The sequence below is a fragment of the Podarcis pityusensis genome, assembly GCF_964106645.2.
Source record: "Podarcis pityusensis genome assembly, chromosome: 6".
NCBI lineage: Eukaryota > Metazoa > Chordata > Lepidosauria > Squamata > Lacertidae > Podarcis > Podarcis pityusensis.
The window spans coordinates 16,648,673-16,661,091 of record NC_138030.1 but is presented as its reverse complement, the minus strand read 5'-3'; the positions used below and the strand labels follow the sequence as shown (position 1 = coordinate 16,661,091).

Sequence of the window (12,419 nt, the reverse complement as noted above, 5' to 3'; positions counted from 1 at the left end):
CATAGCCTTTGCCTGCTTGCTTTTGGAGGTTAAAATGTGAGTTAAGGAGAAACTCGGAAGCTTCAGGGTTATCCTTTGTCAAGTTGTAGCTTGGGCACGCTACAGATTGCACCATGGAAACCTTGTTTATGCTTTCATATCTTTACATAGACTCAAAACTCAGAAGACACACATAATTTTGATCACTTGGGTAGTGTGGTGTAAACGAATGCTGCTGTTAGTAGTACTATGCAAATGGAATGTGTTGTTCACTGGGGATTAAACCTGACATACCTGTTCTTGGAAAACTGTATTCAGCTTTGAATCACCATTCAGAGTGGTCAGTAGGACGTGTCATGCAAACCCCACATAATTTTACTATCTCACTTATATACTTTTCCCTTTTAAGTTTTAGCTCATGGATTCATGAGATTCTTGGCTTTCATGAAGCTTAAAGACTCAAGGTTGTTGCATTCCTGACTGAGGAAACAAATTTGGAAATATTGTTTAAAATCTGTATGTTTCATCATGTATTTTAGGAAGGGATGGTGTTTTCCCAGGTTCTTTAATGTTGGATAGTGACAGTCCTGGGCTGAGGGTGCATTCATTAATTTTGCTGGTTGGGTATTTTGGTATTCATTAATACCAAATGAGGGTGCATTCATTAATTTTGCTGGTTGGGTATTTTGGTAGAAAACAGAAGCTAGTTTTACAAGTTCTTACAAAATAAAATGTAGTTCCATTAAAACAGATGAAAAACATTATGGTGACTGACGTATTTTAGTACGCCATCCCAATCTCTGAGCAGTGTGCGATTCCAAGGGTTCCAGGTGCGTTCCTGGGGGTTGTGTTTCCTTTTGGGAATGAGGCACAGAGAAGACTGGTGTCCTTATGATGGTTTATTTACACATATATACAATCTGAGCCTGCGATGTAGGGGCTCATAGTATTAAAATGCCGAAAGGATATTGTTTCTCCCATAGCCACGGTCTTGGATTCAAGCAGAAATCAGCCATGACTCGCTCTCTGCATTTACAGCCCGCAGTTTTCTCCTCTAGATCACATCACACATACTCTGGCTTTTGACCTTCTCACTATATTTATTGCTAAATAAATATATATAATTCAACCAGTCTTCCAACAGGTATTGAAGTGTAAGTTGCTTTATGAAAATGAGCAGGACCCCAGCTATCTAAAGGACACAAGTTCAGAGCTACATATGGCAAGCCACCACATATCTTTAAGGAGTTTCTAGGATGAAGAGTCCCCTCTGCTCATGCTTTGCTGTTTAATAAAATATGCAATTTACATATTCAGAAGTTAGGGGATTTTGTTAATACACGCTTAAAATATATTACAGATATCACATTGATGCAATAATTAATCCTATTTGGTGGTATTCAACTAAGTTTTACCCAGAGCAGACCCCATAAGGTCGTTAGGTTCATTAATTTCAATAGGTCCACTCTTGAGTAAAACTTAGTTGAATACCACCCATTATGTTTTGCTGATTGGTTCCATTAATCATGGAGATGTACAGGGCTCCATAGTTCTGCTCATTTTAATACATGAGAGGCATCAATATGTACAAATATGCTAGTTCTCTTGCTTTCCTTTTGTATCCACCTTTTAACAGTTGTTGCAGCAACTTATTTCTTCAGTATAAATAAAAACTCTGCACAGAAGGGACAGAGACGGTAAACTTTGTGCTGTTATTTGTCAGATCAGCCCACCACTTCCAACTTAAAACAACAAGCCAGGAGAGTAGAACAGTACTGTAGCTTAAGGGCTGGGAGAAACTTCTTATCTGTCCTGCTTACTAATAGGTATTTTAAATTACTACTTGCCCTTTTCAGATTATACATAAGTACAATAAGTGCATATGTGAATTTTAGTTTATAGTTTGAAAGATCAAAGGAAATTTAATTACTTATATTAGTATATTTATATAGAATGTAATGACATTCTGAAGTGTTTCACAGGGATTAAACAAATCATGTTCCTGGAAAAAAAGGTTTTCCCTCTCCTCTCCTCCCCTTAAGGTTTATATGTATACGGTATTAGTAAAAGTATTGTTTAAATACTAGTAGTGCAAGTTGTATACCTTTCTTATTGCCTATGTAATCACAGGTTGTTGCCCATTGTCAGGATTTTCTTTTTAAAAAAGTATAATTAAAAAATAGTATTAAAGTGCTAACTTACACATTACATAGGGTAGCAAAATTAGGTGGGGGGGTCAAATATTTTAACAAATAAGTAACTTGCCTAAGGGTCCTCTAAAACTGGGATAAAAGCGAATGCGATAAAACTGTAAATGGAATATGCTTAAGTATTAATACTGATTTGGAACTGGTATTGCTCCTTACTTTGCAAATCCTAAGTGAGGCTGCTGAGCACTTCCAAAGTTTTGCCAGCTGGCACTGACCAGAACTTCCACCCACCCATTTCCCCCGAGCCACTAGTTTCAGGGAGGTGGGTGTTTATACCATTTCCAGGCTGATGTGGATGGTAGGGGGTAGGCTCTGATACTGGGGACTCGCCAGAGAACCCCACTTCTGTCCCACCTACCATAAGACCACATTACAAAGCCTAATGCCAGCTACCACTGGTACTAAAGCGAAGCTCAGGGAGCTTCTCTCTGCTAGTTATGGGACATTTCTGCACAATCCTGATTGCCTCCAGCCGGCATATCTGGGGGTTAGGATTGTTCTGATAGGAACACTAAATGTCACAGTGTGCCTGTGTGTGCGCTCTTTATATATTAAATATAAGACCATTATTGTAAAAACACCCTATTCCAAAAGTTCCATAGAACATATTGTTCAGAACTCTGCAGCTGCACCAGGAAATTTTGTGTGTGTGTGTGTGTGTGTGTGTGTGTGTGTAAAGAGAGACTGCCCCAGATACCTATGTTAATTAATCTCACATGCCTATTAATATGACCAAAAGATGGGAGGATAAACAGGATTCTGTTTGGAGAAGTCTACTGTATTAAAGTCTTCTAGGTAGAAATTATCTTCATTTGCAGTTCTCAGGAAGACTGGGGGATTCTTTGCTTGTTTCTGAGCTGTTTCAGTGTTAACTCAGTGGCAAGTGGAATAAGGAAATGCAAGCACACAGGTTGGGTGAGTCCTGCAGATTTCTTTCTTTCTTTTTGCCTCTGTTAAGGATATACACAGTAGTATGTTTACAGGAAGTGATTGCTATGCAGACAGTTTGCCATTCTTGATGTGGTAGCAGATTTGACTAATAGACTCACATGATTACATTTACAAAACTGTAGACAAGAGCTCTGATGAGAAGGCTCCAAGTCACTGCATTCTTGAACCATCAGCTAATCACATGATTAACTGCTTTCCCCTCTGTATTATACTGGTGATCAGTAAACAGGCAAAGGACTTTCAAAACCCTCCCTACCGCTGGAATGTGATCCACAATTTCATGAATGCTGTGCCGAAATCTGCCCTACAATTACTCAATAGCTATCTTCCCTTGCACACAAAAAAGTCTTCAATTTTTCTGCCTCACTTTCAGGATGCTTTAGGATTTCAGTAGATGTTGTGTTTTGAGTTTACCTTAGCATTGCAAAGTGGCACAGGATTGTGGATTGTGCTTTTTTAGTTCCAGGGAATGGTTCTCCAAGACTTAGCAGCATACCAGGCTGCCCATGCTTGCAGATGTGAAAAAAGCCCCATGGGTGCAGCTACCTCCCTCTGTCTCCCTCTGCACATTCACTTTACTTAAATGTGTTAATTAATTGTATTGCTTTTAAATATTTTTATGTTGTTGTACGCAGCTCTTAATGTTTTGGGAAAGAGCAGTATATAAATACTTGTATAAATAAATAAAACAACCCACTCTTCATTGCTCACACAATCCCAGAGCGGGCGGCACCATCTTTGCCAAATGTTTTAGTCAATTTAGCCCTGTTTCTACTCCCTTTTTGAACTCCCAAGGTGAATATATATATTTATCTAACAACATTTATTTACTGCTTAATCGTAATAAAACCTCAAAGCTGTTTGCCACCCCCGAATTAAATAAATATAACAATAAAATTATCAGTAAAATAGGCAGTTAAAAACAAGTATTTAAAACATCAACCCTAACCCCACCCCCAACAACTCAGTAAACTAAAACCAGATTAAAACACATGAGAGCTTCTACATGTCTGGCAGGCTTGCCTAAGTAAAAATGTTTTTAGCAGGTGCTAAAAAGAATACAGTGAAGGCGCTACCTGATATCAATAAGCGGGGAGTTCCAAAATGTGAGTGCTGCCACACTAAAAGTTTGATTTCTGGGAGGTGTAGGATGAAAGAAAGGTCATATCCACACCATCCATTTAAAGCAACCTTATTACAAAACTTCTCAGCTACCTCAAAGATAAACACATAAAAACAATATTCTTCTCCAACCATAATTTTCTCTTCCATTTGATAATTTTCAAATGCAATTTTTAAATTAATTGCTGGGAAATGGAAATTATTATTATCATTATTATTACCATTATTTTGTCCTTCACCCTAGGGTTCCAGAGCAGGTCGCAAGACTTTGAATCACAACATTAAAAACAGTTTAAAACAAATTACACACAAGATCTCAAGAACAGGGTAGGTCCTAAAAATATACATCTCAAGGATCAAAGGCCAGGATGAAGAGGTGCATCTTCAGAATTTGCTGTGGGAAGAGAATTTCACAGCTTAGGGTCTGCTATCCCAGATTCTAAGGGCAGTGGAACTATCAAGAAGGCCTCCCTCTGGTTAGTGAATCTCATGGCAGCACAGGATTTGGACCTGCATCCCAAAGTAATCACAAACATGCCAACCATTACACCAACTTGTTCACTTCTCTTTTGATCCCCCTGTAACATATTGCAGAATTCTTGTTCTCCTCCCCTCTGTAGTTTCCTTGAATCATCTCTGTCTTTTACAAAATGTGTGAACTGTGGAAGAAAGTCCATGCTTTGTTTTTAAAGGGCTGTACACTTTACAAACATGTAGTTATCAAATTTTGGCAGCAGCGGTGCAGTCTAATGTACTCTAGGTTTAATGATTGTCACGTGCTTTCTTCTCGCAGCTGATAGGGGAGTCATTCGAGTTATTTCTTGTTTGCTCATTACAGCAGAGCCAACGGCAAAGGTGCTGATAAATTTCCTTCTAGTACTTCCTCTGCCAGTGCGTTGGCTTTAAAAAGGAGACTTAAAAAAACTGCTTTGCTCCTGCAAGAGATTCCAAAGTTTGAGGATTTTACCAGGGCTCAGCAAGGGTGTGCTTCATTCCGTTTCTGCTTTGTATAATTGGTGTTTTTTTAAAAAAAAAAAATAAACAAATCCAAGCCAGATAATCTAATTTAGAGAGCAATCCTGTCCCACATGGATGTCAATGGCTGGGGTGTGGGTTAGTATGAAGCACTGCTGATGGAGGACTGTGCTGCTGCTGCTGCAGAGGCAGCACCTCCACCAGAGTAGATGGAAAGATACTAATTTAGCCAGAATTGGGTCCCAAAATGGGGTGTTTAAGGGACAGAACTAGGCTGGCCAGACCCCTCCCCAAGACTTGCCCTCCCCTCAAAGAAGCTCTGTCACCATGACCAGCAGGAGCCAACACTGTTTTCAATACATCATTAACTCTTCACTCTGATCACCCCATGGCGGTGTTAGGATGGTTCTAACGCAGTTCAAAGTATCAATATTCACTTGGATAGTCTTAAAATTATTGTGCATTCTGATATTTTTGCCTCTGCAAGTTTGCTAAAACCTTTTCCTGATTAAAATAGGTATCTTTCTAATAATACACCAGTTTGGTGGTTTAAAGCAATACAGGAACAGTTTTTACCCTACATTTATATACCTTTTCTTTCCTTGAACTAGGACAAGGGTTCCCAAATTGTGGTCTGTGGACCACCAGTGGTCTTCAAGCTATATTCAGGTGGGCTGTGGCATGTCTGTATTAAGCAATAATATTGATTTTTAATTGTATTTTAATTGTTAATTTTATTTCTTATGCAAGAACATAAGAAGAGCCTACTGGATCAGGCCAATGGCCCGTGTAGTCCAGCATCCTGTTCTCACAATGGCCTGTGGGAAACCTGCAAGCGGGGCATAGAATTCTCATACAATATAAGAAATAAAAGAAGCAGTTAAATACACTGGAAAAAATCATACAGCATCTACCATAGCACATTGCAATTGATACAACAGGCAGAAAAATCACGTGGGGGTGGGGAGTTTCGTAACCACTGATCTAAGACAAAACGTACAACACATCCATCAATTATATGCAAATTCTTTCTACCAGATGCACCTTTAATGCGGCCCGTAATTGAACAAACACTTCCCAAAGAATTATGCAAAAGATCTGCAGCTATATTTTACAGAGTTCATTAACCTTTTCAGATCTGGGCTTATATCCCTTTTGTGCAACACTACCAAATGGATCATACCTATATTTATACTAGACAATGATGTGTTTTAACAGTGTATCCTCAGTGGTTCTGCACAGCTCAATGGCATTCAATGCCATTGGCCAGCGTTTCTTGTATCTACAAACGGAAACAAGGGATAAAATAATTCTCCCTTCTCCATTACTTGTCGATTGTTTTCAGATGAAGCAATTCATAGGCTCATGTTCACCCAGAAATAATGCTGGAAGAAAATATTTCACATTTTAAAAGAAAGCTAAACAAAGTTTCGAACGTTGACTGCTTCACACAAAAATCCGAAACCTGTTCTGCTCCTATGGAGGCTAATGACAGCTTGAGTATCAGCTTTGAAGCATTAAAATATAAAGGTGAAGACAGGCTGGTAAATGAAGAAATGTTATTGCATAAGAAGAAGCAAATCTGGTTGAAACAATCCATTCTCTTATTCTCAAACATTTGTTAGTGGGATTAGTTGATAATTTTAGCCAATAAAATCCTTGCCCCTATTGATATTTTATAGGAGGAATCAGATTCTTAGGACACCCATTCAGTTTTCTCCACCTCACCCTAAAAAAACCACCCCATTCAGAGCCTAGTAAAAAGAAATTTAATTCCAAATTTGTAAACTCCTAGGCTAAGAACTTGTTAGTTTGTTTTGAAATGTAGAGCTGTTTAACAATGCTGAAGCCAATTAGCCAAAAAAGGAAAGTAGCTTTTCTAAATGACTTTTCCTGTTTTGTTCCAGAAAAAGATATAAGTTGGTAGCTGCAATGAAATGTTGCCGTATGGGTGTCACCTTGTTCAGGGTTCAGTCATAACCTTTTCCAAGATAACCCATTCCATTCTCCCTCATCTCTCAGTGGCCTCATAGTCACTTATTGCACAATTTTGAGGTCCCTCCCAAATCACCAGTATATACTTACATAATTTTAATTTATTTGTTTATTTAAGGCAAAGATAGCAAAGACAAGTAGAACCTGCAATATGCTGAAGGCAGAATAGGTGTGGAAGGATCTGTCAGTTTTTGTTCTCTCAGTTTTTCATCTTTCCAATCTTAAATTCAATTTCCCACATTTCTGTAACAATCTATAAATGAATTTCTCCTAATGGACACATTTTTGTATGCAGTTTTGACAAATGCACATATTTTTGCAAACAACCTCTACTAATGTAACACATTTTTGTATGTCCTTTTCACTAATATATTCATTCATTTTTAGGCACACTTTCCCCTAATATGTGCATTTTTGTTAACATCATTTGGTTGGAGAAGCCGCATTGAAAAAATAGGGACTTTGAAGGATGACTATGTTTCAGTTCACATTTTGTTTTGAAAAGTTGAAATATGATAAATTAAGCTTTAAATGTGAACTGAATTGAATTCCTCATTCCGTCGCCTGGAGTTTCAGCCAACTAGTCATTCTGTCATGCTTCATGGGGTGCCCCAGTAAAATAACAGTGATGGAGGCTAATTGGGAAAGGTGAGCTAAGGAGGGCAAGCACCTACCCCCCCCCCGAAAAAATGTCTGTGCTAGAATTTGCAGCTAGATTCTGCTGGACTGAATCTTGCAAGCTGCATGCACAGTCTTCTTAATTGTTACTATTTAATTAAAGGGGCTTCCACTCACCTGGAGAATTAATCCTTCCACTTGCCACCTGGAGAGGGCCCGGGAAACCTGGAGACTTCAGGTGAGACCTGAAGATCTGGCAGCGCTAAAACATCCCATGCCGTCTCCTTTTCTAAGCACTACACATTTATGGGAGAGAAATAGAGGAGGAGGAGAAGAAATCTCAGGCACTTAATGTAAATAATAAAACACATTCTTGAATGAATTGGCAATTGACTGAAGACAGAACATAACTCACAGCCCAGTTTAGTTGAAGTAACAGGATTTAAACTACGGTATTTGGCACTTCTGCACTAAACACATTTACTTAGAAGTAATCCTCACTGAGGATTCAGTGGCATTTATTGCCAAAGAAGTGTGATGAGAATTTAATCTGATTTGGGCTGTGATCCAAGTACTTCTGACCTACTGTGGCTGCCTAGATTTTTAAAGAACAAGGGAGGGGTGAGGAAGCCTTAATACACATTGTACACATGTAGAATTCAGGTACATATTGTAGTGTCACCCAGTAGGGCGTTGTCCAGTGATTTAGAAACTGTGTTTGTGTAACACAACATATTAGAGGGTGGGGAATGTAAAACCTAAAAACAATGCATTGCATAGTGCTATTTTAAGCATTCTGTGATTCTGGACTGTAGCTGAAATTTATATGGTATGCCAGTTCACTTCTGGAGGGGCAGAATGACCACCTCCCACTTAACTCTCCAGAGGATTTGATCTTCTTGCTGTCCATAGGTTCAGGGTAAAAAAGATTGGTCGCAGCATCACTTTTTATTTATTTTGAAACTAATATCGTACTCTTCTTTTATTCCTTTCTTAGTTAATTGCAGTTGCTGTTTCTGTCCTGTGAAAAGTACTGCAAAAATATTTTAAAACCCAGGATCTCTTTTTAACCTTTTGGAACACAGTACGGCAAAAATGTGCTGTTTGCAAGATTGTGCACATAACAAAAGAAAAGGAGATCTATTGAAAATGGCCTATTGGCATGAGAGACTTGTTAAAGGCAGGCCTGGTTACTGGATTCCATGAGCTTCCAGGGTTTGTTCTCGAGAAGAAAGATAGATTCAAAGAATCTTAGAGTTGGAAGGGACTCCAAAGGTCATCTAGTCCAACCCCCTGCAACGCAGGGATCTCAGCTAAAGCATCCATGACAGATGGCCATCCAACCTCTGTTTAAAAACCTCCAAGGAAGGAGAGTTCACCACCTCTCATGATTTCTAGCACCGCGGAAGCAAGTCCCCATGCCATGCTGCACTGGTTTAGCGCAGCACACTGGGACTCACTGAGCCGGCAGCTTGGTTCAGGGGTGGCTCATGGGCTGGTAAAATGACCCCCATGGGCTGCTTGTGGCCCATGGGCCTTAGGTTGTTGATCCCTGCCCTTGATCATCTTTGTTGCCCTTGTCTGCACACGTTCTTGTCAACATCCTTCTTAAATTGTGCCCAGAATTGGACACAGTATTCCAAGTGTGTTGTGACTGAGGCAGAATAGAGTGGTACTATTACTTCCCTTGATCTGGACACTATACTTCTGTTGATGCAGCCTAGAATAGTATTAGCATTTTTTGCTGCTGCATCACACTGTTGACTCATGTTAAGCTTGTTGTCCACCAAGACCCCTAGATCCTTTTCACATGTACTGCTAGTAAGCCAGGTGTCCCCCATCCTAGATTTGTGCACCTGGTTCTTCCTGCCTAAGTGCAGAACCTTACATTTGTCCCTACTGAAATTCATTTTGTTAGCTTGTGCCCAGTTCTCCTTTGTGATTTCCCCTTTCTTCCTTTCTTATACATGCCCTTCTTAACTCTCAGCTCATCTGTGAGTTCCTTATGCAGCCACACTGGTTTCTTAGAACCTCCCACATTTCTTTCTTGTTGGTATAGATAGAGGCAACTTACTTATTTTTTTTTTTTGTTTTGTTTTGTGTGTTTTAAATAAAATTTTACTTCAGTGACTGGCTCATTGACTTTCTGCATGCTTACAGAACTGCAAGTTAATAACTGCAATAAAATTGTGGAGAGTTTGGCCCTTACGACTCTTCACTCACCCTTTCTTCCCTGGCAGTGAGGGGCACTGTTTGGTGGTTTGCCCCAGGTGCCAAAATGCCTCACGCTAGGCCTGGGTCCTGGAAGCCTCAGGCTTTGAGAGTGCTGCTGCACGCAGTTCCTGCTTGCATGCTTCCCAGAGGCATCTGGTGTGAGAACAGAAGTAGATGGACCACTGGCTCGATCCAACAGGCTCTTCTTAGGTCCTTCTGCACCATAGCCTAAACAGATAGGCATTTACTGTATTTCTCCAACATGATATCAGCCTCTGACCCTGCCTGCCAGTGGTATGCAGTCTTTGGAAGGTTACCCATGGGGGAAGTTCAGCCCTTTTACTCTGAAAAAGGCTCTCCATCCCTGTTTTGTCTGCTAGGCTGTTTTATTTCCCATATTATTATTATTTTTTATTATATTGTGTTGCTAATTTTGTGAGTTATGCTGACCAGATAGAAAGGTGGGATATGAACCCTTCAAGAAATATATAGCTAGCTAACTAAAGTCATTTTGCTTGGCTTGACTGACTTCAAGAAAGGGGGATAGTGTAATAATAATAATAATGTGTACCATTACAGGACAGAAAATCCCTTTCTCTGAAGGTTTTACAGCATGGCATCATGAATGGCTGCCATTAGGAACACTGTCTCCCTTAGGTGGGGTTGGTAGGCAGCAGTTGCTGGGAAATCTCCCAAGTCATGGGCCTTCTGTTATCAGCCTCCTGGAAATTCTGTGAGTGCCACCCCCATGAAGCTTCCCGCCAGCCATGCAATGAACTGCCATCTCCCAGCTGACCTTTGTGACTTTTGACCCTTTGGGGGGGAGATGAGAGTTCATCAGCTGTCCACAAGACGGAAATCAGGCAAAGGATTTTAATAGGAAGTTGTACCCATTGACTGCACCAGTTTCTGAAATCATCCTTTCCCATCCTTTGAGGGTTTTTATTTATAATCAGGCGGCATACACTTAACAAAAATAAATCCGTACCATACGTTTAAAGCACCATGATCCCACTTTAAGTAGTCATGGTAAAGAATTCTGGGGAGTATAGTTTGATAAGAGTGCTAGAGTTGTTAGGAGACTCTTATTCCCTTTACAGAGTTACAATTTCCAGAGTTCCCTGGGAAGAGGGACTGGTTATTAAACTATTCTGGGAACTGTAGTTCTTTGATGAGGAATAGAGTTTTCTTAGCAATGTTTAGCACCCTTAAACTAGTTCTCAAAATTCTTTGGGGGAAGTCATGACTGTTTAACGTAGTATCATAGTACTTTAAATGTGTAGGGTGAATGTGGCCTCTGTCTACTGCTGCTGATACTGCATCTCTTTCACAATCTGGTTGTAATAAAAGGCTTGTAATGTGCAGTTTCCCTGCTCATTTGCAGAGAGTGGAGCATTTGCCTCCGGGTGAGCGCAGGAGTGTCAAGCTACTCACCCATCTGCTAGCCACACAGGACTGCTACTGGGCCTTTGAGGCTACAAAAATAAGAGGAGCCAACCTATGAGTGCAGCTAGCTAAATACTGCCCTGCACTGAACACAGTGGAGTGGACTGGGTTCATGGAGATGGAGAGAGTATATGAATCTGAGGCCATTTCCAGACAAATTGTTTACTGAGCATTTGTTTCAGGGAGATTAGATGACACTGGCTATTGCACAAATGCTGCCTTTTCCCATCATTTCCCTTATTGCAAAAAGTCCAGGGTAGGGGGGAAAGCAGATTTCATGGGGAATAGTTTGTACAACTTTAATTTGCTGGTATGTAATTGAATCCCACCCAAACATTGTGATGGCCTGAAAGCACCTTTTGATTTGTAGTGGAGCTTTGTTTTGCTGCCATTCCCATTCCCCTTTTTACCCCTCCCTTTTGTTGTTGTTTAGTCGTTTAGTCGTGTCCGACTCTTCGTGACCCCATGGACCAGAACACGCCAGGCACTCCTGTCTTCCACTGCCTCCTGGAGTTTCGTCAAATTCATGTTGGTCGCTTCTATAACACTGTCCTCTGTCACCCCTTTGCATATTGGCCCTTTAAGAACTTCCAGAAGCAAAATCAACAAAGAGTCTTGCAGCATCTTTATGTCCACAGTTATTCCGTAATAAAATATGTTAGGATGCTTCTGGCTGGATGTTTATTGTGGGATCAGTGCAAGTCATGCAAACATTTTTTGGGGGGAGGGGGTTGCTCCTGCAGAGTCTATACCCCGCTCCCCTTAATCTGGTTCTATTATTTCCAGGAAAAATCTGATAAGTAAAAATATGCAAACCTGTTGCTAATATTTGCAATATCTCAAGGACCCCATTTTCAAATTAACTCCCCCACCCTGCAGCCTTTATTGTTAAGGTGCTACAAGATTCTA

At 40.2% G+C, this 12,419-nt stretch overlaps 1 long non-coding RNA gene across 1 annotated transcript; it reads left to right on the top strand.

Annotated features, from left to right (window-relative positions):
* The first annotated feature begins 5,850 nt into the window (after positions 1-5,850).
* On the top strand, positions 5,851-12,179 carry LOC308480338. The gene is made up of 2 exons (XR_013988056.1): positions 5,851-5,906; positions 11,944-12,179. It is a non-coding gene; the product is annotated as an uncharacterized lncRNA (long non-coding RNA).
* Positions 12,180-12,419: the final 240 nt, after the last annotated feature.